Raw genomic sequence first — 27,543 nt, 5'->3', positions numbered from 1 at the left:
CAAAGAAATTAGGCAGCAACATGAAATTTCAAGTCCACTGCCAACTAAAACTATGATTAAACCATGCCTTGTCGGAGCTAATGAAAACAAATGGATTATTCACTATGCATACACAGACGCAGATACAGCACCAGTGATGTTACCCAGCAATGAATAGCTGTCAGCAACTTAAAAAAGCTGCTGCTTTCATGTTAAGTCAGTAACAAAAGAATCCATTCATCATCATTTTCACACAGTTCAATCCTCTGATTCAAAGCACTGGTACAGCAAATGGTACAAGTTGGACTTCTGAGCACACGAGCAAGCTTTTCATTACACATTATGGATCATGGTATTGTCACACGTCCATGTGGAATCAAGTGCTACGCATTTCCTGTTTGAATGATCCTTTTTTTACATTTCAAAAGTCTAAATATTGTCACAACACCTTGGGCTAGGGTTTGGTCAATTGCAGCTTCATGTGACCCGGAGTCACAACACAGGTGAAATCAGATTTTATTTAAAATACTCAAACGTCCCTGGTTGAGCCCAATAAACTAGTCACCAGATTTGTAGCTTTAAAACATAAATAGCATTTAATTATGTACAGTATTATAACTAAACGCACAGAAAATGTAACTATTGATTACCCCCTACCCAACCCCCCAACTTGCCCCACTCTCTACATACACACACACACAGACAAACAACAGGGGGGTAGAGTCGTGGAAAGGGAAAGAAAATATAAATTTTTGATGTCTGGGATGATTTCCAGTCAATGTATTTTTGAAGTTCAGGCTTTCATTTGGCACTTCTTCCTTCTAGGCTTGAGATAATTTTCTCTGGCAAAGCTGTCTACACTCTCACTCCTGTGCCAAGCACTCACCGCTTTCATTACAATAGCGCAGTTATTTCACTTCAGAGAGAGAGAGAAACTGTTCCTTTCACTTCCAAGGTCTAAACACTTTTGCTCAGAAAGCATCATGCAGGAACCAATCACTGACCGGTGTCAGGCTGAATACCGTCTCTGGCCAACCCACAGGTTGTCAGTTAACCAATCAAACCGACTCCCGCCACAAACTGGTTGCTAAGATCCACTCGGTGCCGAGGAGTCTGGTTTCTCCTTTCCAAAATACAAAACCTGGGAACATACACAGAAACATGTATAGAAAACAGAAGCAGGAGGAGGCCATTCAGCCCTTCGCGTCTGCACCACCATTCATTCTGATCATGGCTGATCATCAAGTTCAATACCCGAACACAATGTCCTGGCAAGCAGGCTGATTCAACTTTGAATTTTCTGCTTAAAGGCACGTCCCGATTATGGGTCCACAGGTGCATATAATAAAAATAAAATAAACGGGACTCAGATTTATTGGACGTTTAAACAATCATAGACGTGTACTATTTCAACATTAGACTAGCACAAAACTAGAGCATATTTAAGTATTAAACTGGCATGCTTTTGGTGTATTAAAAATGCTGGGTTTCCCTCTTTAATAAAGACAAGGTTGTTCATTAAACACTTTGTAAATACAGTTTCCAACTTAACACAGAAGCAGAAGGGGCTGGTTTAGCACACTGGGCTAAATCGCTGGTTTTTAAAGCAGACCAAGCAGGCCAGCAGCATGGTTCGATTCCCGTACCAGCCTCCCTGAACAGGCGCCGGAAAGTGGCAACTTGGGGCTTTTCACAGTAACTTCACTTAAGCCTACTTGTGACAATAAGCAATTTTCATTTCATTTTTCATAAGAAATAGGAACAGGAATAGATCTTTCAATCCCTTGAACCTGCTCCACCATCCAATAAGATCATGACTAATTATCTACCTCAATGCCACTTTCCCATACTATCTCCATATCTTTTGAAGTAATTAATAACCGTCAGAAAATAAATTCCTACTTGCCTCTGTCTTAAATGGGAGGCTACTTATTTTGAAACCGTGCCGCTTCCCCAGCAGTTCTAGATTCCCCCATGAGGGGAAAGATTCTCTCAGAACAGCAAATTATAACCAATTTAGTTAGATTGAAGCATTCTAGATTAATTTTTAAAAATACATTTAGGGTACCCAATTAATTTTTTTCCAATTAAGGGGCAATTTAGAATGGCCAATCCACCTACTCTGCACATCTTTGGGTTGTGGAGGGGGTGACCAACGCAAACACGGGGAGAATGAGCAAACACCACACGACAGTGACGCAGGTCCGGGATCGAAGCTGGGTCCTCGGTGTCGTGAGGCAACTGTGATAACCATTGCGCAACCGTGACGCCCCATTCTGGATTAAATTAAAGCTGAATTGAAACCTACCAAAGAAGTTGTATACAAGTGATTCAAGGCTCACAATATTTTGAGAATATTTCCAAATTGATTGGAATAACAACTTTGTCATATGCTATGAAATATCAAGTTAAGAATCTTACTGGGAATCTTACTTAAGTTACATACTAACTTAAATCAGTCCACAACAATATTAATAATTTGTTCTTTAAAATATTTTCCAATCAACAAATTTAAAAAGAGCAATGAGTTCAATTTAAAGTGCTCTATACTTGTACAACTTCCCCTCCCATTTTTTCTCACCTGTCTTGAAAATATCCACTCTTTCAAAGCTATGGGCTCCACAGGCAGTGGCAACTTCATTATTTCATGAATGATGCCATTCTTCAAATGTTAATTACGCGATTTGGACAGCATCACAGCAAAACTCAATCCCTGTTCTCATCAAGCACACTTTTGCTGCAATCACATGAATGGCAGTGAAACGGATGGGGCAGGCTGCTCGTGTCTGTAGCGGTATACCAAATTGGGAGTCTATGCCTGTTTAGGGGCAGGAAGAGAAGGTGGAGGGACAAGAGGAGAAAAGAATCTAAGTCTATTATTTTTAGCTTTCTCATACACGATGATCTTGAGATTTGTTTAAATGTTGGATTAATTTTACAGAAGGCTGTGCAGAAAGGAACAGGAATTCCACTGAGTAAGCATTAACACTCAATAGGTCAAGGAATTAAGCCACTAACAAATTATATCATTGCATGAAAGCCAAAAATTATCTAACTGTTCTGACAGCCTTGAGAGCTATGACATTTCCTGTCACAATTAGGTGTTGCTGGAAAATAAGAGCTCTTGAATCACTAACACAAGAGACAGCACAAAACTAATTTGCTTCCCTTTAGATAGGCTTTGTGTTAATCCAGCATGTTTTACCTGTGACTCACCCAGTATTTCTATGCTATTTGGGTTTTGCATTTCTTAAGAACATACAAATTTTTCTGAAAATAGCCATTGTTGAGTTGATATGCAATAGTTCTAGAGAGCTATTTGCAGCCACGTTTAATGTATACATTTTTACAAATACAATTATGTGAATTGAGAAGACTGATGTCAGCAAAGCAGTTCAAGCACAAACTACATTCCACATCAGAATTTCTTCATACAGCAACTGCCAATCTAATGCATTCCATCAGAATAGGAAAAAAGAAATAAAAGTGAATCTACAACTGCTCCTACAAAGTTCCAGCAGTCAGGCTGGCATTAAGAGGCACGTCATAATAATTTTTTTGTCTCATACAGGAAATAGTGTATAATGTAGGCATGCATAAAGAGACAACTGGAAGCTCCCACTCATTGATGTTTTGCATTTTAAGCCTTTTTCAGAGGGAAGGGTGTGTGTGGGGGGGGGGGGGGGGGGGGGGGGGGGGGGCATGAGGGCTAAGAATCCAGTTTCATTTTCAGTGACACTAATGTTCCATCGCTGCAAAAGATGCTGACGCATGCTGGGTAAAGATTCTACAGACTGTAAATCTTCAATACCTGAATGATCCAATAGTGTTGGCCAGCTATTTCACCAGATAAAGCATTACCTGAGGATTATCATTTTGTATTCTGCCACTCGCAATAATCTTCAAAGTTCAACTGCTAAGCTTATGGTACAGTACTGTGTACCTCATATTCTTAAGCTTAGGCAAAAGCAGAAAAAGTTTAACTTTAAAAAAAAATGTTTCCAATTAAGGGGCAATATAGCATGGCCAAACCAAAAACCCTGCACATCTTTGGGTTGTGGGGGGTGCGCCACCATACCGCCCAGAAAATATTTAATATCCACACTAGATTATTTATTTGCAAGTCAGATTTTTTTGCGTGTAGAAATCCTTCCTCAAAACATTTCAAACTAAAGGTTCCAAATAAAACATTAACTTGCCTCGACCTTCTATGTGCCGACACTGCTGTCCATTTTTGTTCTTATTTCAGACGTCTGACCATTGTTATTTGTTTTTTATTTCAACTTTGAACGCCTTTCACTGTTCAAAATTCTTATGAGTTGCATTTACCTAAGCATACAACATCTTTAGACCAGTATTTTAAAAAAATTTTTTTGCCCAGGACCCATTTCTACCAACCAGTCAGCCTTTGGGACCCACGACAGCCGGCCGACTTCACAACCGACTTTTTCGTTTACCTTTAATGCCACAGGTGAGCCTACTTGGCCCTCACAACTTCACTTGCTTTGTCATTCAATGTTACATTTCTGCTCAGGGCTTCAGTGGATGATTTAGAGTTCTCACTGCATCCTTTGAAAGAAATCAAGATGTTTGTCCTCAAACTCGCCATGCCTTCAAATGCCTTTGAAGTTTTATGGATTTTAATCTTTCATTTGCCAGTACTTTCCTGCACATAACGCATATAGGCTTTGCATCCTGATTTGCACTGTTACAATTAATAAAGCCAAACCTCATGAATATATTGCTTTTTTCCCCGATCTCAGCTTAATGGATTGTTCACCAGAGGCCTTGGAGCACACACCAGCACTGCTTTGTCCTACCAAGGGCTCTCCTCAGAAGCTCTCTCCAGCAGATCAAGTTGAGAGATCCTGGCCTGTTTGTGTCTCTGGCCTACTCTTCCTTATTACAAACTGATCCATCTTCAGTTCTTCACATAGTCGTGTTGCGTTCTTGCTGGCAGCTACAAAGCTGACAGCTCTCCTCCATGATCTTGCAGCCAAAGCGCAGATCGCATGATGTCAGATGATGTCAGTGTACATGCCGGGCGCGTGACCTGCTCACTGCCGCCACATCTGGTGGGAAGACTGCAATTGTTTCAAAGAAATTTGGTCCTGGGACAGCACGTTGACGTCAGGAGGAGACATACTGGGACAACGCGCCGATGTCAGGAGGTGGCAGTCTGCCCCACTGGGCACCAGGCCAGATCTGCCCGAGCGGTCATGCATGCAGACAGCATTCTCTTTTCAAAGAAAAAACAGCACATGGTGTCCATGAGTTTCATTTCTGAAGAGTGATAACTTATAATACACTGTTGTAGTGACACGATTGCAGAGGTTTCAAACATGCTGTTCCTCAAATTCCCCAGAGGAGAACCACACGTCATTTCTTTTCTGTGATTGCTGCTGGTGCCTTCTTCTTGGATCGCAGTTTGAAGAACAAATTACTGCAATCCCTCCTTATGTAGCTATCACATACCTCCTCCTACCTTATTAATAATAATCTTCATTGTCACAAGTTGGCTTACTTTAACACTGCAATGATGTTACTGTGAAAAGCCCCTAGTCACCACATTCCAGCACCTGTTCGCGTACACAGAGGGAGAATGAAGAATGTCCAATTTACCTGACAGCACGTCTTTCAGGACTTGTGGGAGGAAACCCACGCAGACACAGGGAGAACGTGCAGACTCCACACAGACATGACCCAAGCCGGGAATCGAACCTGGGACCCTGGAGCTGTGAAGCAACAGTGCTAACCACTGTGCGACTGTACCGGTGTCGGCATTGAAGTGCGAATGGAAAACGGTGAACTGGTGCTGACTGCCAGGATCGTGACTTGCCATTCTCACCCCTCACAAAACTCTCTCTGCCACTCTCCGTATCCTTCACAGGCCCCATGGGCTCCAACAGTCCGACCGCCGAAGTGCCGCCCCCATCGCCTCCTATTGGTCTGCAGAACAATGAGGCGCCGCATGGGACATTAGGAAAGCTAATCACCCATTGAATAATCTGGGTGCCAATCAGATGGAGCAAGGCAAAATGCTGCAGTTGCTGGCAGTCCTGGCCGGCACTCTCAACCTAAAAGCTGGGTGCGGCCGTTGGGCACTGCTCCCACGATCGGGAGTGCCATGACCGATCATTCCGCGACCCACCTGCGACCCACCCACAGGTCACAACCCTGAGTTCGAAAAACCCTGCTTTAGACAACTGATTGCCTTTTCTCTGTCTGAGTGATGTTGTACAGTTCACAGATTACAAATTCCATCTCCCAGGGTGTCACTAGCTCTTTTCACAAATGTTCAGTACAGCTGCTGATATTATGACGTCTCTGGCAATGTGTACTGGGTCCTCTGTGGACTTGCAGTTAGTATTTATCTGCTGAACAAGATGTCAGAAAAGTTAGAAACAGTTAATTGACTGTGAAGCATAACTCAATCCAATGGGCCCCAACACATTTTCATCCACACTCCTCGAGCAGGTGTGCCATTTCCTGAAGTCTTCTTAAAAACTGTGCTTGAAATGAACCAGGTTGCAGTATTTTCAGATGACACTTTTTTCAAAATGCTGCAGGAGCCAATGTCTATTTCCAGCATTTTAGGGTTTTCCTCGAACAAACTTGTATCTGGATCTACCACTATCGCCTTTGTAGCCTTAAGATTTCAATTAGGGACGGCACGGTAGTGCAGTGGTTAGCACTGCTGCCTCACGACGCTAGGGACCCAGGTTCAATCCCGGTCCGTGTGAAGTTTGCACATTCTCCCAGTGTCTGCATGGGTCTTGCTCACACAACCCAAAGATGTGCAGGGTAGGTGATTGGCCACACTAAATTGCCACTTAATTGGAAAAAAAAGAAGTGGGTACTCTGATTTTATTTTTAAAATGCACGTTGCCTCATTCTTTACCCAACCTATGGAGGATGTTCTTTCTGATGAATAAATTATGAAGCATACGTTAATACGTCAAACGAATAGAAATATTTTTTTAAAATAAATTTAGAGTGCCCAGATCCTGTCTAGATCCAACACGATTCTGAAGAGCGCTACCAAATATCCGTTCAACCGTCTCATCTGCCAGGAAAAAAAAACTTCAGTCTATTCGCTCAACTGAAGTCTCTCACTCTTGGAGCCATTCTCAGAAATCATTTCTGCATCCTCTCTTGGACACAAACTCCACATGAGGCCAAACCAATATTTTACAAAGATTTATCATAAATCCCTACAGTGCAAAAGGTGGCCATTTAACGCATTGAGCCTGCACCGACCATCCGAAAGAGCATCCTACCTAGGCCCACTCCCCCACCCTATCCCCATAATCCCACCTAACCTTTGGACACTAAGCGTCAATTTAGCATGGCCAATCCACCTAACCTGCACATCTTTGGACTGTGGGAGGAAATTCATGCAGACAGGGGGAGAATATGCAAACTACACACAGAGTCACCCGAGGTCAGAATCTAACCCGGGTCCCTTGCGCTGTGAGGCAGCAGTGCTAACCACTGTGTCACTGTGCCACTCTCATAGCCTCCTTGGGTTTTGTATGTCGTGCCCTACTTCAAAAGTTCAGGATCCTGTGTCCTTCTTAACCACTCAATCAACCTACGTGTCACCTCCAACTATTTGTGCAGCACAGTAGCACAAGTGATTAGCACTGTGGCTTCACAGAGCCAGGGTCCCAGGTTTGATTCCCTGCTGGATCACTGTCTGCGCGGAGTCTGCACTTTCTCCCAGTGTCTGCGTGGGTTTCCTCCGGGTGCTCCGGTTTCCTCCCACAGTACAAATACGTGCAGGTTAGGTGGATTGGCCATGATAAATTGCCCTTAGTGATGAAAAAGGTTAGGAGGGGTTATTGGGTTATGGGGATAGGGTGGAAGTGAGGGCTTAACTGGTTCGGTGCACACTCGATGGGCTGAATGGCCTCCTTCTGCACTGTATGTCCTATGTTCAAATATGCCCCGGTTTCCCTGTTGCTGCATCTGCTTAAGAATTGTACCCTTTATTCAATGTTGCTTTTCCTAATTTTTCCTACCAAAATGTATCACTTCACACTTGTCTACATGAAATTCAATTTCCTCCTTGTCAGTCCATTTAACAAGCATGTTTATCTCCTTTTCCTCCTCACAGTTCAAAGTACTTTCAAATTTCATGTCATATGTAATTTTGAAATTGTGCCATGTTCACCTACGTTTAAGTCATTTATTTCAATGAGATGTGTGTGGTCTTGGTACTAAGCTCTAAGGAATCCTGTTGTATATCTTCCTCCAGTTCAAAACCAGCCATTCACTAATACTCCATATTGCTCGTCACATATTACGATTCCAGGTCAGACTCAAACAGTGGCTTGGATACTGGACTGAAACCCCAATATTTCAGTTTATTTGTAAGATTGTGCGGAAATAATGATTCGCTCATGGAGTGATTGCATGAAGAAATAGAGATTTGGTATTTTTAAAACAAAACTTTATTGTGATCACAATATTAAAGTTTTTAACTTCGCATCAGAAAAGAACAGCTCACAATTACCCCTTAAACACAACCACTCAATTTCCCATTAAACAACAAGAAAAGAAACATACAGCTTTGAATCTATCTTACTGTGGGGGAGTTGTGGACTCAACATCAAGCAGATCAGAATTTAATTCCCCTCTCCAAAGTTTCTCCACAAAACTAACTCTCTAATACTTTCAAAATGTCTTTCTGCCTCCCTTGGCTCCATCTAGCAATGACCTCATCTCCCCAAGCTGGAAAAACAAATTGGCCACTTCCCGACTTTAAAATGGAGATCCGCTAAGAATGCAGGGAGAAATGGCCAAACGCAGGAAAACAAGCAGGTGCAAAATCTCCTGTATATTAGAACTTGCAGAAACCCAGACAGCACTGAAACTAACAACCATCTACCTATTGATGAGCGATCCCTGGGAACAATTGGAAAGATTTAAGACAATCGAGGCCAAGCCAGACTCCTCGGCGCCAGCGGGAGCCAAGACAAAGGAAGGCCAACGGACATATAGGAACCGGCCAGCGATCAGCGAACAGCTCCAGTATTGGGGAAATTAAATCAATTGATTGGAACATGGTCTAATCAATTGCAACCAGGTACGGGGTCCGCCCAAAAGGGCGCAAAGCCCCTGGGGACTATAAAATAGAGTCCCCAAGTTCAATTCGATCTTCTTGGTACTTGGCTCTCAGCGAGGAGAGACCAGCCTAACAGCTTCTTGGCAGCTCTCAAAGAATTAGACCGTGGCTCTCAACTCGGAGATACGTGCCTAGCAGCTGCACCAGCCAAGTAAGTGTCCAGTCAACGCACGCTATGAGATAGGCGCTCCTAACCCTTAGTCCATACCAGCTGGAAGCCTGCAGACTCAAAAGCGAACGAAAGGCCATTTGTTCCCCTGACCTGGTGGGCCAGTTTCCAAAGCTAAGTATTGGCCTTTTAGTGTTAGAGATAGTCTAGTGAGTAGTGTTTTATGCATGAGTAGTGACTGACTGTGTATATAATAAATGTGTTTTGATTTGAACTTTACTAACTGGTGTATTGAGTTATTGATCAGCACTTGAACTTGAACCTTGTGGTGGTATCAAGATACCTGGCGACTCTAGAGCAAGGTGATTAAACAGAGCAAATTAAGTAAAGCACAATTAGCAACACGGGGTCCGAGATGGAAGCGTGGGCTTTCTTCCTGTGCTGGAGGCGCAGCGGGCGGGACCGGCACTGAGTGGGGGGAGTGGTGGTTGTGTTACACCGGGCCGGGGGGGGGGGGGGGGGGGGGGGGGGGGGGGGGTGTTGGGGTGGTGGGAGCAGCCGGGGTCAGCAATAGGGGGGTACCGGGATGCTGCTGGAGGGTCGAAGGGAAACTACTGGTGATGGGGGGGGGGGGTCTGCCACCGTGGGGAACGGGCCTGGGGGGATCTGTGGGCACGTGGTGAGCCGGAGGAGAGCTATGGCTGACCAGCGCAGAGGGAGGGGGAAGACCCCCCCCAGATTCAGCTGGTCACATGGAACATGAGGGGGCTGAATGGACCGGTGAAGCGGTCCTGGGTCTTGCCACATTTGAAGGGGTTGGGAGCGGACGTGGCTATGCTCCAGGAGACGCACCTTAAGGTGGCGGATCAGGTTAGGCTGAGAAGAGGCTGGGTTGGACAGGTGTTTCACTCGGAGCTAGATGCGAAGAATCGAGGGCTGGCGATTTTAGTTGGCAAGAGCTTGTCGTTCGTGGCATCGAGTGTGGTGGCTGATAGCTGTGGTAGATACGTAATGGTGAGTGGTAGGCTTCAAGGGGAGCAGGTGTTTCTGGTTAATGTGTACGCCCCCAACAGGGACGATGCAGGTTTCATGCGGCGAATGTTGAGCAGGATTCCAGACCTGGAGATGGGGGGGCTTGATCTTGGGAGGGGATTTTAATACTGTGTTGGACCCAGCTCTGGATCGTTCGAGGTCTAAGACGGGAAAGAGGCCGGCTGCGGCCTCAGTGCTGAGGGGGTTCATGGATCAGTTGGGAGGGGTAGACCCTTGGAGGTTTGAGAGGCCGGGAGGTAGGGAGCTTTCCTTTTTCTCCCATGTCCACAAGGCTTATTCCCGGATTGATTTTTTTGTCCTCAGCAGGGCGCTAATCCCAAGAGTGGTGGGGGGCGGAGTATTCGGTGATAGTCATATCTGACCACGCTCCGCATTCGGTGGACCTGGAGCTGGGGGAGGGGAAGGATCAGCGCATGCTGTGGAGGTTAGATGTGGGACTTCTGTCAGAGGAGGAAGTATGTGGGCGGGTCCGTAGGTGCATAGAGGAGTATTTGGAAGCTAATGACAATGGGGAGGTGCAAGTTGGGGTGGTCTGGGAAGCGCTGAAGGCAGTGGTTAGAGAGGAGCTGATATCTATTCGTGCGCACAGGGAGAGGGGGGAAGAGTGTTGAGAGGGAGAGGTTGGTGGAAGAAATGTTAAGGGTGAACAGGAGGTATGCGGATGTCCCAGAAGAGGGGCTTTTGAGGAAGCGTCGCAGTCTCCAAGCGGAGTTCGATATACTGACCACCCGGAAGGCGGAGGCGCAGTGGAGGAGGGCGAAGGGGGTGGTATATGAGTACGGGGAGAAGGCAAGTCAGATGCTGGCCCACCAGCTCCGGAAGCGGGAGGCAGCGAGAGAGATAGGGGGAGTCACAGATGCAGGATGGAACTTGGTGCGGAGTGCTAGGGACATTAATGGGGTGTTCAGGTCCTTCTACGAGGGGCTGTACCTGTCGGTGCTCCCTAGGGAGGTGGGCGGGATGGACCGCTTTCTGGATAAGCTGGAGTTCCCAAGAGTGGAGGAGGAGCGGGTGGAGGGTCTGGGGGCCCCAATCGAGTTGGAGGAGTTGATGGAGGCGCTGGGGAGCATGCAGACAGGGAAAGAACCGGGACCTGACGGGCTCCAGGTGGAGTTTTATAAGAAGTTCTCAGACTTGCTGGGCCCGTTGTTAGTGAGGACCTCTATCCATGAGGACCAAACGGGGTTTGTGAAGGGGAGGCAGCGGACTGTCAATGTGTGGCGGCTTCTTAATGTTATGATGACGTTGTTGGCGGATGGGGAGGCGGAAATAGTAGCATCGATGGATGCGGAGAAAGCCTTCGATAGGGTGGAGTGGAGCTACCTGTGGGAGGTGTTGAGGAGATTTGGGTTCGGTGAGGGATTCATTAGCTGGGTGAGGCTGCTGTATAGTGCCCCGGTAGCGAGCGTGGTGACGAATGGGAGGAGGTCGGAGGACTTTCGGCTGTCCCGGGGGACGAGGCAGGGGTGCCCCCCGTCTCCCCTGCTCTTCGCGTTACCAAATGAACCCCTGGCCATGGACTGGAGGCGAATTGTGCGGGGGGGGGGGGGGGGTGCCAGAGGTGTTGAGGTACTTGTAAAGTTTAGGGATTTTTCGGGCTATAAGCTTAACGTGGGGAAGAGTGAGCTGTTTGTGCTGCACTTGGGGGGACCAGGAGAGGGAGATAGGGGAGATCCCGTTGAAGAGGGCGGAGAGGAGCTTTAGATATCTTGGCGTCCAGATAGCTAGGAGCTGGGGGGCCCTGCATAGGCTAAACTTTCAAGGCTGGTGGACAGATGGAGGAGGAGTTTAGGTGTTTACCCATTATGATTCCGAAGGCTTTCTTTAGGAGGGTTAATAAGAGTATTCTGGGGTTTGTGTGCACGCGGAAGACCCCGAGAGTGAGGAGGGTATTCCTGGAGCGAGGCAGGGAGGTACATGGTTTGGCGTTGCCCAACCTGTGTGGGTACTACTGGACTGCGAATGTGGCAATGATTCGTAGGTGGGTGATGGAGGGGGAGGGTGCCGCATTGAAGAGGTTGGAGGTGGCGTCCTGTGTGGGCACGTGTTTGGAGGCACTGGTGACGGCCCCGCTCCCACTCCCCCCGGCAAGGTATTCTACGAGTCCAGTAGTGGTGGCTTCCCTTAAAATTTGGGGGCAGTGGAGGCGGCATGGGGGAGAAGTGAAGGCCTCAGTTTGGACCCCGATACGGGGCAACCACCGGTTTGCACCAGGGAGAATAGATGGTGGGTTTTTGACTTGGCATAGGGCAGGCATCAGGCGGATAGGGGACCTTTTCCTCGACGGGAAGTTTGCGATCTTAGAGTAGTTGGAAGGGAAGTGGGGTCTCCCCCCGGGAATACTTTCAGGTATATGCAGATTAGGGAGTTTGTTAAGCTGCAGGTGGCGGAGTTTCCGCTATTGCCGCCAAGGAGGGTGCAGGATAGGGTGCTCTCGGGGACGTGGGTCGGTGAGGGTAGGATCTCGGCAATTTATCAGGTGATGCAGGAGGGGGGGGGGGGGGGGGGAAGGCCTCGGTGGAGGAGCTGAAAGTGAAGTGGGAGGAGGAGCTAGGGGAGGAGATCGACGAGGGGACGTGGGCAGACACCCTGAGGAGGGTGAATTCGTCCTCTTCTTGCGCACGGCTCAGCTTAATTCAGATGAAGGTGCTACATAGGGAGCACATGACTGGGGCCAGGCTGAGCCGGTTCTTTGGGGGTGAGGACAGGTGTGGGAGGTGTTCGGGAGGCCCGGCAAATCACACCCACATGTTCTGGGCGTGTCCGGCGGTGGAGGGGTTCTGGAAGGTGGTGGCGGGGACCTTGTTCAAGGTGGTCGGTTCCAGGGTGGAACCGGGCTGGGGGCTCGCTATCTTTGGGGTAGCATCGGAGCCGGGAGTGCAGGAGGCGAGAGAGGCCAGGATTCTGGTCTTTGCGTCTCTAGTGGCCCGGCGTAGGATTCTTTTACAGTGGAGGGACGCGAAGCCCCCAAGCCCGGAATCCTAGATTAACGACATGGCCGGGTTTATCAAACTGGAGAGGGTCATGTTTGCCGAGGGGGCGGTACCGGCGGGGGGGGGGGGGATTATGGGTCTGTTAAGGGGGTTTGTATTGCAACTATATGTTTGTTACTTTCTTTTTTGTTATTAATTTATTGCTTTGTATTGGGGGAGGGACTTTTCTTTCTGTTTTTTCTATGCCTTGTTTATTTTATTGTTGGAAGAAAATTTGTTGTTGAAAAATTTGAAGAAAAATTATTTTTTTTTTAAATTCCTAAAGCCATCCAGTGGTCACACACACAGCTAATTTCTTACCAATGCTGCCACTCCCACTTTCTTCCCAGGCTTCAACATTGCTCAAAAGCAGTTTGCATGGCACTTCATCAAGCGCCTTTCAGGCGTTCATATGGACGACATTATCCTCGTCAATCAACCCTCTCTGTATCTCATCCAGAAACACAATCAAGTTGGTGAAAACAATTGGCCTTTAAGAAATCCTTAATTAATCTCCATTTGCCCAAATGACTGCTAAATTTGTCCCAGATTATCATCTCAACAAGTAGTTGCTAGCCTTATCTTTGCACCCTTTTTTAAATTCTCCAGACCTCAGGCAGCAATCCCAGTGTCTAAGAAGAATTGGCATATTACAACCTGTATCTCCACAATATCCTCAATTCCCTCAACGTCCTAATTCACGACTCTGGCAGCACATCTGAGCAAAAACAAATGCAAAGCAATGATTAACATCTCAGCCTCCTTTTCGCTCACTAATAAGCCATATCCCCCTCCTCTTTCTATTTTTTAAAAATTCTTACGTGCCAACAGAAGACTTTAAATATCCGAGGGTATCAAACTATTCGGAAGGACAGAGTGGATGGTAAGGGAGGTGGTGTTGCTCTGTTATTTAAGGATGACATCCGGGCAATAGTAAGGGATGACATCGGTGCTATGGAGGATAAGGTTGAATCCATTTGGGTGCAAATCAGGAATAGTAAGGCGAAGAAGTCACTGATAGGAGTAGTCTATAGGCCACCAAATAGTAATGTTATGGTGGGGCAGGAAATAAACAAAGAAATAACTGATGCATGTAGAAATGGTACAGAAATGGGCAGCAGGGTAGCATGGTGGTTAGCATAAATGCTTCACAGCTCCAGGGTCCCAGGTTCGATTCCCGGCTGGGTCACTGTCTGTGTGGAGTCTGCACGTCCTCCCCCTGTGTGCGTGGGTTTCCTCCGGGTGCTCCGGTTTCCTCCCACAGTCCAAAGATGTGCGGGTTAGGTGGATTGGCCATGCTAAATTGACCGTAGTGTCCTAATAAAAGTAAGGTTAAGGGGGGGGGGGGGGGGGGGGGGGGGGGCGTTGTTGGGTTATGGGTATAGGGTGGATACGTGGGTTTGAGTTGGGCGATCATGGCTCGGCACAACATTGAGGGCCGAAGGGCCTGTTCTGTGCTGTACTGTTCTATGTTCTATGTTCTAGTTATCATGGGGGATTTTAATCTACATGTCGATTGGTTTAACCAGGTCGGTCAAGGCAACCTTGAGGAGGAGTTTATAGAATGTATCCGCGATAGTTTCCTAGAACAGTATGTAATGGAACCTACGAGGGAACAAGCGGTCCTAGATCTTGTCCTGTGTAATGAGACAGGATTGATTCATGATCTCATAGTTAGGGATCCTCTCGGATGGAGCGATCACAATATGGTGGAATTTAAAATACAAATGGAGGGTGAGAAAGTAAAATCAAATACTAGTGTTTTGTGTTTAAACAAAGGAGATTACAAGGGGATGAGAGAAGAACTAGCTAAGGTAGACTGGGAGCTAAGACTTTATGGTGGAACAGTTGAGGAACAGTGGAGAACCTTCCAAGCGATTTTTCACAGTGCTCAGCAAAGGTTTATACCAACAAAAAGGAAGGACGGAAGAAAGAGGGAAAATCGACCGTGGATAACTAAGGAAATAAGGGAGAGTATCAAATAGAAGGAAAAAGCATATAAAGTGGCAAAGATTGCTGGGAGATTAGAGGACTGGGAAATCTTTAGGGGGCAACAGAAAGCTACTAAAAAAGCTATAAAGAAGAGTAAGGTAGAGTATGAGAGTAAACTTGCTCAGAATATAAAAACAGACAGTAAAAGTTTTTACAAATATATAAGACAAAAAAGAGTGGCTAAGGTAAATATTGGTCCTTTAGAGGATGAGAAGGGAGTTTTAATAATGGGAGATGAGGAAATGGCTGAGGAACTGAACAGGTTTTTTGTGTCGGTCTTCACAGTGGAAGACACAAATAACATGCCAGCGACTGATAGAAATGAGGCTATGACAGGTGAGGACCTTGAGAGGATTGTTATCACTAAGGAGGGAGTGATGGGCAAGCTAATGGGGCTAAAGGTAGACAAGTCTCCTGGCCCTGATGGAATGCATCCCAGAGTGCTAAAAGAGATGGCTAGGGAAATTGCAGATGCACTAGTGATAATTTACCGAAATTCACTAGACTCTGGGGTGGTCCCGGTGGATTGGAAATTAGCAAACGTGACGCCACTGTTTAAAAAAGGAGGTAGGCAGAAAGCAGGAAATTATAGGCCAGTGAGTTTAACTTCGGTAATAGGGAAGATGCTGGAATCTATCATCAAGGAAGAAATTGCGAGGCATCTGGATAGAAATTGTCCCATTGGGCAGACGCAGCATGGGTTCGTTAAAGGCAGGTCATGCCTAACTAATTTAGTGGAATTTTTTGAGGACATTACCAGTGCAGTAGATAACGGGGAGCCGATGGATGTGGTATATCTGGATTTCCAGAAAGCCTTTGACAAGGTGCCACACAAAAGGTTGCTGCATAAGATAAAGATGCATGGCATTAAGGGTAAAGTAGTAGCATGGATAGAGGATTGGTTAATTAATAGAAAGCAAAGAGTTGGGATAAATGGGTGTTTCTCTGGTTGGCAATCAGTAGCTAGTGGTGTCCCTCAGGGATCCGTGTTGGGCCCACAATGTTCACAATTTACATTGATGATTTGGAGTTGGGGACCAAGGGCAATGTGTCCAAGTTTGCAGATGACACTAAGATGAGTGGTACAGCGAAAAGTGCAGAGGATACTGGAAGTCTGCAGAGGGATTTGGATAGGTTAAGTGAATGGGCTCGGGTCTGACAGATGGAATACAATGTTGACAAATGTGAGGTTATCCATTTTGGTAGGAATAACAGCAAACGGGATTATTATTTAAACGATAAAATATTAAAGCATGCCGCTGTTCAGAGAGACTTGGGTGTGCTAGTGCATGAGTCACAGAAGGTTGGTTTACAAGTGCAACAGGTGATTAAGAAGGCAAATGGAATTTTGTCCTTCATTGCTAGAGGGATGGAGTTTAAGACTAGGGAGGTTATGTTGCAACTGTATAAGGTGTTAGTGCGGCCACACCTGGAGTATTGTGTTCAGTTTTGGTCTCCTTACTTGAGAAAGGACGTGCTGGCACTGGAGGGTGTGCAGAGGAGATTCACTAGGTTAATCCCAGAGCTGAAGGGGTTGGATTATGAGGAGAGGTTGAGTAGACTGGGACTGTACTCGTTGGAATTTAGAAGGATGAGGGAGGATCTTATAGAAACATTTAAAATTATGAAGGGAATAGATAGGATAGATGCGGGCAGGTTGTTTCCACTGGCGGGTGACAGCAGAACTAGGGGGCATAGCCTCAAAATAAGGGGAAGTAGATTTAGGACTGAGTTTAGGAGGAACTTCTTCACCAAAGTGTTGTGAATCTATGGAATTCCTTGCCCAGTGAAGCAGTTGAGGCTCCTTCATTACATGTTTTTAAGGTAAAGATAGATAGTTTTTTGAAGAATAAAGGGATTAAGGGTTATGGTGTTCGGGCCGGAAAGTAGAGCTGAGTCCACAAAAGATCAGCCATGATCTAATTGAATGGCGGAGCAGGCTCGAGGGGCCAGATGGCCTACTCCTGCTCCTGGTTCTTATGTTCTGATTCTTTTACATCAGTTGCCATTCTCTTCTCATAATTCTTTTGCTTCCCTCATTTCATTTTTCATTGCCCCTCTGAACTTTCTATATTCAGCCTGGATCGGTTACATCAACCTGGTATCTGTATTTCACTCCATATCTCTTTCATCATCCAGGACGCTCTGGTTTTGTTTTGCCCTATCTCTCCTCCTTCTGGGTACCTGACCCATCTTGTTTAAAATTGTTCTGTTACAGTTGCCTGCCAATCTTTCAATGCAACTTAGTGAGGACAGACTGTTCTCAACCCACTGAAACTAAACCTTCTACAATTAAGTATCGTTATTCTAGATTGCTCCTTGTCCTTTGTCATAGCCAATCTAGACTGAACCAGAAATGTGTCTTACAACACAGGAAAGAAAAGGCTCATCTTCCTTTTTTAACCAAGATACTCAAGTCAAAGCGAACACTCCAAATACGATCTTAACAGCAAGCTCAGCAGCAACTTGAAACAGCCTCAAGCCTCCGGGCTGAATGGCCTGATAATCTAGGGTTTACATTTACCCAAGAGCCCATCCGAAGAACGGAGGTGCATTTTCTCTCTTCAGCAGAATGAAGGTTACATTTAAAATAAAAATTGTTAAGCAGCACGTTTGTCAATCTTGTATATAAAACCATTAACCACAGTTTGCTCACAAGCCCGATATATTACTGAATTCCGTAAAGCATCATCATTCAAACTTAAAATATGATGTTCTAACTTTTGAATTGAACTGATCTTGTAGCAAAATATTGCACTGATGCTAATTCCAAGTCTACTGCAACCACCATTCAACCATATAATTGGATATAGATTTGTCAAGGTCACAGGTCAGAAGAAATTCTGCTTCTCTAAGACTAACACATTTAGAGGCAGATTTCTTAATTAATTACTTGGGAGCTCAATGGGTCAGCAATAAATCTCGTTTTTAAAAATTCATTATGTCCATACGGTGTCTTGGTGGTCTCGTGTACACCATTAATCTCCACAATACTATCTCCTGTTCTCAATTATGTTCTCCCTTTTCAAAATCTGTCAAGGAACTGCCCTTGCCTGGTCTATACATTTTTTAAAAATTACTTTTTCTGAGTTACAAAGCCAGGGCTCAGAGTGTGGACAGGGCGAACCACCAATCCAGCTCCTTGCCTGCTCCAAAAGCCAATTCAAATTTAAATTGAATCCAATCCAAGAGAGACATACCACATCTGAGCCAAAAGGCAGAGCAGATACTACACTTGATCTTAGCCAAAAGGCTGAGAAGCAATACCTGGTCTATACTCAAGAGTCGCAGTTAAGAAACGTTTCCAATAACTTCTCTTCCTGATCTCACACTTCTGCTTCTGGATGCCCAAGGATATTCCCCGGCCCCCTCCTAATTCTCATTTCCGTGCTGCCTCAACGTGACAAAATCCAAAAACATGTCAGGCTCCATATGTACAATGAGGGCACTCAGATCTTCTTGAGCCCTCCCTAATTTGTTACACTGCCAGTCCAACATCCAGCACTGGATGAGCAGAAATTCCTCCAGCATTTGGATGACTGAAGTCACAGTCTTATTTGACACCAAGGTGAGCTGCTGATCATATGTTCATATCATTACCAAAACCACCTACTGCTACCTCCATAACATGGCCCGTCTCTGCCCCTCCTCATAGAATCCCTGCATGTAGGAAGCCATTCAGCCCATCGAGTCTGCACCGACCCTTCGAACAAGCACTCTACCTATGTTCACTCTCCTGTCCACCCTGCCGTATCCCTGCAACCCCATAAATTAACCTGCACATCCCTGGACACTAAGAGGCAATTTATCATAGCCAATCCACCTAACCTGTGCGACATTGGGCCGAGAGAGGAAACCGGAGCACCCAGAGGAAACCCACGCAGACATGGGGAGAACATGCAAACTCCACACAGACAGCGACCCACGGCCAGAATTGAACTTGGGTCCCTGGCGCTGAGGTAGCAGTGCAACCACTATGCCGTCTCACTCATCAACTTCTGAAACCCTCATCTAAAGATAAAAGCAAATTACTGCGGATGCTGGAATCTGAAACCATAAGAGAAAATGCTGGAAAATCCCAGCAGGTCTGGCAGCATCTGTTGTGAGAGAAAAGAGCTAACATTTCGAGTCCAGATGACCCTTTGTCAAAGCTTTGACAAAGGGTCATCTGGACTCGAAACATTAGCTCTTTTTTCTCCCTGCAGATGCTGCCAGACCTCCTGAGATTTTCCAGCATTTTCTCTTTTGCACCCTCATCTATGCTTCGGCTACTTCTAGAGTTGGTTACTGCAAATCAGTCTCCCATTCTCCGTCCTACATAAACATGAGCTTGTTCTGAACTCTGCTGTGATTATTTACTTGTATCAAATACTATTCACCCATCATCCCTGACTTAAGACTTGTTCATGATACAAAAAAGCCTAATCTTTCAAACTCCTCCTGGACCCCTCCTCCATATCACTGGAACCTCCGCCAGACCCTACAGCTCTTCACAAGAGCCCCGTTCCTTCACTTCTGACCTCCTGCGCATCCCCACTTATAGTTGCTCCATAAATGGCACTGTGCCTTTTCACTTGCCCAGAGCTCTGCAACTGTCCCCACCTCTCTCTCCTCGTTAAAACTTACCTTTACAATAAACTTTAGGTCATCTGCTGAATATCTCCTTGCATGCTCAATGCCAATTTTGCTTGATAATGCTCTTAAGAAGCACCTTGGAAAGTTTTATTATGTAAAGGCACAACCGTGGGCAGCACGGTAGCATTGTGGATAGCACAATTGCTTCACAGCTCCAGGGTCCCAGGCTCAATTCCGGCTTGGGTCACTGTCTGTGCGGAGTCTGCACATCCTCCCGGTGTGTGCGTGGGTTTCCTCCGGGTGCTCCGGTTTCCTCCCACAGTCCAAAGATGTGCAGGTTGGCCATGATAAATTGCCCTTAGTGTCCAAAATTGCCCTTAGTGTTGGGTGGGGTTTCTGGGTTACGGGGAGAGGATGGAGGTGTTGACCTTGGGTAGGATGCTCTTTCCAAGAGCCGGTGCAGACTCGATGGGCCGAATGGCCTCCTTCTGCGCTGTAAATTCTATGATAAACATGAATACAAGGTGTTTTGTTTTCTTCCCTCTCCTGAGGTCACTGACATTTGGAAAATAGTTCAACTGGCACCAACAGACCTTAGTCACCTCATTCGAGTAGTATTTCTACATGCATAAAACTAAACACAGCACTGTGACAGAGTCTTTTTTTTTAAAGTATTTTTATAAAGGTTTTGCAGAATTTTTCATAATAAAACAGTAGTAACAATAATAACAAAACAAACTAGAGTGAACATTAACATTGTGTAAAAAGAGAATATGCAATAATTAAGTAGACATTAGCCCACGCGGCCCAGTCTTCCCACACCATCCCAATGAAGCACTCACCACCCCCCACTGATTGCTGCTGACATTTTAATTTTCCCCGACAAAGTCGACGAACGGCTGCCACCTCCGAGAGAACCCTAGCGTAGACCCTCTGAAGGCAAACTTTATTTTCTCGAGGCTGAGAAACCCAGCCATGTCGTTAACCCAAGTCTCTGCACTCGGGGGCTTCAGGTCCCTCCACATTAATAAAATCCGTCTCCGGGCTGCTAGGGAGGCAAAGGCCAAGACATCGGCCTCTTTCTGAACTCACGGGTCTTCTGACACTCCAAAGATCGCTTCTCTGGACTCGACACCACCCATGTGTTAAGCACCATGGACATTGCCCTCACGAACCCTTGCCAAAACTCTCCAGGCATGCCCAAAACATGTGGGCATGGTTTGCAGGGCTGCCCTTGCACCTCATACAACTGTCTTCTACCCCAAAAAACTTGCTCATTCTCACTGCCGTCATGTGTGCCCGGTGGACCACCTTAAATTGAATTAGACTGAGCCTGGCACATGATGAGGAGGAATTAACTCTGCCCAGGATCTCATGCCACAGACCCGTTTCCAACTCCTCACTTTGCTCCTCCTCCCACTTGCCCTCGAGATCCTCCACCGGGGTTTCCTCCGCCTCCTGTACTTCCTGGTAGATATCCGACACCTTCCCCTCCCTGTATCCTCAGTGGCGGCAGCGTCGGAAAGGCCACTACCTGTTTTTTTCAGGAAGGCTCGTACTTGCAGATATTTAAAGACGTTTCCTGACGGCAGATTAAATTTGTCCTCTAGCGCCTTCAAACTGGGAAAGCTTCCGTCTATGAACAGATCTCCCATCCTTCTGATGCCTGCCCTCTGCCAGCTCTGGAAGCCACCATCCATCCTACCCGGGACAAACCAGTGGGCGTTGCATATCGGGGTCCACCGACGCTCCCTCCACCTTCTTGTACGTCCTCCACTGTCCCCAGATCCGCAGTGTCGCCACCACCACTGGACCTGTGGAGTAACGGGTTGGCAAGAACAGCAAAGGAGCCGTTATCAAAGCTCCAAGACTAGAACCTTTACATGACGCTGCCTCCAGCTGCTCCCACACAGGCCCCCCCCCCCCCCCCCCCCCCCCCCCCCCCAATCGCCCACTTCCTAATCATAGCTACATTGGCTGACCAGTAGTAGTTGCGAAGGTTCGGCAGCGCCAAACCCCCCCCCCCCCCCCCCGACTGCGCTCCAACAGCGATCTCCTTACTCACGGGGTCTTATTCGCCCACACAAAGCCCATAATGATCCTACTCACTCGCTTAAAAAAGGCCTTAGGGATGAAGACGGGGAGGCACTTAAAGACAAACAAAAATCTGGGGAGGAGGGTCATTTTCACAGTCTGCACCCTCCCTGCCAGTGACAGCGGGAGCATGTCCCACCTTTTAAAATCCCCTTCCATTTGCTCCACCAACTGGGTCAGGTTGAGCCTGCGCAGGGCATCCCATTTCCTGGCCACCTGTATACCCAGGTAATGAAAACTTTTCTCCACACCTCCTGAGCGGCAGTTCTTTCAGTCTCTCCTCCTGCCCCTTCGCCTGGATCACAAACAACTCGCTCTTTCCAATGTTCAGTTTGTACCCTGAAAAACTACCCCCCCGAACCAGTCCCCGCCAGTTCCTCAAGGCTCTCAGCGCCATAGCTAGTGGTTCTATAGCTAGGGCAAATAGTAACGGGGAGAGGTGACACCCCTGCTTCGTGCCCCGGTGAAGCTCGAAGTACCCCGACCTCAGCCAGTTTGTACATACACTTGCTACAGGCACCTGGTACAGCAATTTCACCCAGCCAATAAAGCTCTCACCAAACCTCCCCAGCGTTTCCCCACAGGTACTCCCGCTCCACCCGGTCAAAGGCTTTCTCTGCGTCCATCGCTGTTACCACCCTCCGCCTCCCCTCCCACTGACGGCATCATAATAATATTCAAAAGTCTCAGAACACTGGGATTGAGTTGTCTGCCTTTCACAAACCCAGTCTGGTCTCCCTCTATCACCCCTGGGACGCAATCCTCAATTCTTGTGGCCAGAATCTTAGCTAGCAATTTGGCATCTACATTTAAAAGCGAAATCGGCCTGTCTGACCTACAATGTTCTGAGTCCTTCCCTCATTTAAGAATGAGTGAGATCAAGGCCTGTGACATTGTTGGGGGATGATCCCTTTCTCTCTAGCCTCATTGAAGGTCATCATCAGGAGTGGGCTCAATATTTCTGAAAATTTCTTATAGAATTCTACCTGGTAACCGTCCGGCCCCGGGGCTTTACCCGATTGCATGCCCTCTATACCCTTGACAATCTCCTCCAACTCAACCGGGTCCCCCAGCCCCACCACCAGATCCTCTTCCACCTTTGGAAACCTCAATTGGTCCAAAAATTGCCTCATCCCTTCCGCTCCCGTCAGGGGCTCCGACTCGTATAGCTTACTATTGAACTCCTTAAAGACTCTGTTCACCCCTCCTAGATCCAACCCCCATCTGCTCCATAAAACCCTTCAGTTCCTTAGCCACTGCCCATCGCTTCCTTGTCCTGGACTTCGACCGTTCCAGCTCGGGGTCAATGACTGTGTTAAAGTCTCCCCCCATGATCAGGTTGCGTGACTCTAAGTCCGGGATTTTGCCTGGCACGCGTCTCATAAATTCCACATGATCCCAATTCGGAGCGTAGGCGTTCACAAACACCTCCCACTTTCCACTCACAATTATATACCTGCCCACCTTATCTGCCACAATTCTCCCAGCCTCAAATGCCACACCCTTACTGATCAGAATTGCTACCACCCTGGTCTTCGAACAAGCACCAGCACTTGCCCACCCCTCACTATGCTCCCAAGAGTCAGCTGACCCATGCTGACCCTGGCGCCGATCAGACTGTCGCCTCATTGTCCGGACCCCTCTCCCCACATGAATAAACCAATTAAACTACATCTCCAGCCCCAGTGAGTAAATAGTAATACAAAACGAAAAATAAACAGAAGACACTAACATTGCCCCGTGAGGAGACACTTGTTGAACCAAGGTTCCAACTTCCCGAAAAATCGCACTAAGTACAGGGTCCCCTCCCCCCTCCATATCTCAACTTTGCCGAAAACACTGCACCCTCCAGCCACCACCACAGCCCTTACACGCACCCAACATTGTACACAATTGAGGACTTCCGGTTGCGGCGATGCGGAGCTAAGCCGCACGTTCGGCGGCTCCCGCTGTTATCGGACATTTGGGCTCTTTTTAGGGCCCGTGACGGTGCTGGACGGACTGTTCCCGGTGTGGGAAGGCAACAGCAACACTTCCCTGCTGGTGGATGGACTGGACTAGGAGCGGGGCGATAAAAGAAAATCGATATTGGAGCAGAGAAAGGTGCGAGGGAGGAAAAACAAAATGGCGGCGGGCGGGGACCGGCAGCGTGGAGGCAGTGGGCGCAGGAGCAGCTCCACCGCTGCTTTAGAGAGCTTAAGGCTGAGCTGCTGGTACCGTTAAAGGCCTCATTTGACAAGCTCCTGGCGACCCAGATGGCCCAAGGGGCGGAGATCCGTGAGATCCGGCAAAGGGCCTCGGAGAACGAGGATGAAATCCTAGACCTGGCGGTGAAGGTGGAGACGCACGAGGCGCTCCACAAGAAATGGCAGGCGAGGCTCGAGGAAATGGAGAACCGCTTGCGGCGGAAGAATCTGCGGATCCTGGGTGCCTATGTGGTCACCATGCTGAACTCGCTGATGGGACCGGGGTCCTTCCAAGGGCCCTTGGAGTTGGAGGGGGCCCACCGGGTGCTGAAGCGGAAGCCCAAGCCCAGCGGGCCACCAAGGGCGGTACTGGTGCAGTTTCACCGGTTCGTCGATCGAGAATGTGCACTCAGGTGGGCCAAGAAGGAACGGATCAGCAGGTGGGTGAATGCAGAGATCCGTATCTACCAGGACTGGAGCGCGGAGGCGGCGAGGAAAAGGGCCGGTTATAACCGGTCGAAAGCAGTGCTGCACAGGAGAGGGGTGAAGTTTGGCATCTTACAGCCGGCGCACCTTTGGGTCACCTATAAAGACCGTCATTATTACTTTGACTCCTCGGAGGAGGCCTGGGCCTTTATTCAGGCCGAAAAGTTGGACTCAGACTGAGGGTTGGGGGGGTGGTCGGGGATTGTTGTATAGTGTTTTGGGTTTTTTCTTCCTTGTTCCTGTTTCTACGGGAGTTTGTGGGATGTTTTGTAGGCCCGTCAGACGGGCTCGGGGAAGGGGGTGTTGGGTTGGGAGGGGTTGAAGGTCGGTGAAGGTGGATGGGGCCTCGGGGGAGGGTAGGGTGGGGAGTTTGGGCCTGGAAAGAGAGCTGCGCCAGAGGGGGCGGGGCCAGGCCGAGCGGGTTGCGCGGGCTTTTTTCCCGCGCTATGGGCTGAGGAGCGGGGCTAAAGTTGGATGCGCGGGTTTCTTCCCGCGCTGGGGCCGGAATGGGAGGGGATTGTGCCTGTTGGTGGGCAGGGAGGGGAGGAGCAGTGCTACACTGGGGGGGGGGGGGGGGGGGGGTCGTTGGGGTGGCGGGAGCAGCCGGGGTCAGCAGGAGTCAGCTGACTTACGGGAGTACAATGAGAGGAGCATCGCAGCTAGGGGGGCCCTAGCTGGGGGGTGAGGGCGAGTGTTAGGTAAGGTTGAGAAAGAGGTGGGTTGGGCAAGTGTTCCATTCGGGTTTAGATGCACGAGGGGTGGCGATTTTGGTGGGGAAGAGAGTGTTGTTTGTGGCGTCGAGTGTGGTGGCGGATAGCTGTGGCAGATATATGATGGTAAGCAGTAAGCTCCAGGGGGAGCGGGTGGTGCTGGTCAATGTGTACACCCCGAACTGGGACGATGCGGGCTTCATGCGACGTATGTTGGGCTGGATTCCTGACGTTGAGACAGGGGTTTAATAAGGGGAGGGGATTGTAACAGTGCTGGACCCAGCACTCGACCCTTCTAGGTCCAGGACGGGTAGGAGGCCGGTGGCGGCCAAAGTGCTGAGGGGGTTTATAGACCAGATGGGAGGGGTGGATCCTTGGAGATTCATGAGGCCGGGGGTCAGGGAATTCTCGTTCTTCTCCCATGTCCACACGGCTTACTCCCGGATAGTTTTTTTTTGAGCAGGGCGTTGATTTAGAGGGTGGAAAGTGCGGAATACTCGGCGATAGCCATCTCAGACCACGCTCCGCATTGGGTGGACCTCGAGTTGGGGGAGGGGAGGGACCAACGGCCAATGTGGCGGTTAGAGGTGGGGCTGCTGTCGGACGAGGTGGTGTGCGGGCAGGTCCGGAGGTGTATAGAAGGGTACCTAGAAATTAACGATAACAGGGAGGTGCAGGTGGGGGTGGTCTGGTAGGCGCTGAAGGCGGTGGTTTGGCGGGAGCTGATCTCCATCAGGGCACGGGGGGAGAGGGTGGAAAGGAGAAAGAGAGGGAGAGGCTGGTGGAAGGGATGGTGAGGGTTGACAGGAGGTACGCGGAGGAAGGGCTGCTGAGGAAGCGTTGTAGCCTCCAAGCGGAGTTTGATCTATTGACCACCAGGAAGGCGGAGGCGGGCGCAGGGGGCGGTATATGAATATGGGGAAAAGGCGAGTCCGATGCTGGCGCACCAGCTCTGAAAGCGGGAGGCGACTAGGGAGATAGGGGGAGTTAGGGATGGAGGATGGAGTCTGGTACGAAGTGCGAGGGGCATCAACGGGGTGTTTAGGACCTTTTATAAGGAACTATACCGGTCAGTGCCCCTAGTGGAGGACGGAGGGATGGATCGCTCTCTGGGCAATCCAAGGTTTCCGAGAGTGGAGGAGGAGCAGGTGGGGGTGGTTGGGGGCATCAGATGGATTGGAGGAGCTGGTTAACGCGATGGGGAGCATGCAGACAGGGAAGGCACCAGGGCCCGATGGGTTCCTGGTTGAATTCTATAAGAAGTTGTCAGACATACTGGGCCTGCTGCTAGTGAAGACCTTTAATGAGGCAAGGGAGGGGGGTGTTTTTCCCCCGACGATGTCCAGGGCACTGATCTCACTGATCCTGAAGCGGGATAAGGATCCCCTTCAGTGAGGGTCATAAAGACCGATTTCGCTCCTGAATGCGGGTGCGAAACTGCTAGCAAAGATATTGGCCAGGAGGGTGGAGGACGTCGTGCCGCAGGTCATACACGAGAATCAAACAGGTTTTGTGAAGGGGAGACAGTTGAATGATAACGTACGGAGGCTTCTGAATGTCATAATGATGCCGGCAGTGGATGGAGAGGTAGAGATAGTGGCGGCGATGGATGCAGAGAAGGCCTTTGATTATGGTGGAGTGGGGATACCTTTGGGAGGTGTTGAAAAGGTTCGGGTTTGGAGAGGGATTTATTAAGTGGGTGAGGCTGCTGTATGAAGCCCCGGTGGCGAGTGTGGTTACGAATGGGAGGTGGTCAGAGAATTATTGACTGTACAGGGGGGATGAGGCAGGGGTGCCCCCTGTCTCCCCTGCTGTTTGCGCTGGCGATCGAACCCCTGGCCATGGCGCTGAGGGAGTCGAGGAACTGGGGGGGGGGGCATCGGCTGTCGTTATACGTGGATGATCTATTGTTGTATGTGGCAGACCTGGTGGGGGGGGATGCCGGAGGTGATGAGGATTCTTGGGGAGTACGGGGACTTCTCCAGGTATAAGCTCAATGTGGGGAAGAGTGAGCTGTTCGTAGTACATCCGGGAGACCAGGAGAGAGGAATTGGGGAGCTCCCGCTGAAAAGGGCGGAGAGGAGTTTCAGGTACCTGGGGGTCCAGGTAGCCAGGAGCTGGGGGGCCCTGCACAGGCTCAACTTTACGAAGCTGCTGGAGCAGATGGAGGAGGAGTTTAGGAGGTGGGATGTGCTGCCACTCTCCCTAGCGGGCAGGGTCCAGTCTGTCAAAATGACGGTCCTCCCGAGGTTTTTGT

The 27,543-nt window shown here is 48.4% G+C and overlaps 1 protein-coding gene and 1 non-coding gene across 2 annotated transcripts in view; both read right to left on the bottom strand.

The window, feature by feature from the left end:
• Positions 1 to 27,543, bottom strand: part of rnf145a (ring finger protein 145a) — a 162,679-nt gene that overhangs the window by 116,589 nt on the left and 18,547 nt on the right. The window lies entirely within an intron of this gene.
• LOC119965517 lies at positions 18,307 to 18,500 on the bottom strand. Its single transcript, XR_005460538.1, has one exon. It is a non-coding gene; the product is annotated as a U2 spliceosomal RNA (small nuclear RNA).

Source organism: Scyliorhinus canicula, chromosome 4 (genome assembly GCF_902713615.1).
Source record: "Scyliorhinus canicula chromosome 4, sScyCan1.1, whole genome shotgun sequence".
Taxonomy (NCBI): Eukaryota; Metazoa; Chordata; class Chondrichthyes; order Carcharhiniformes; family Scyliorhinidae; genus Scyliorhinus; species Scyliorhinus canicula.
This window is presented reverse-complemented; position numbering and strand designations above follow the sequence as displayed.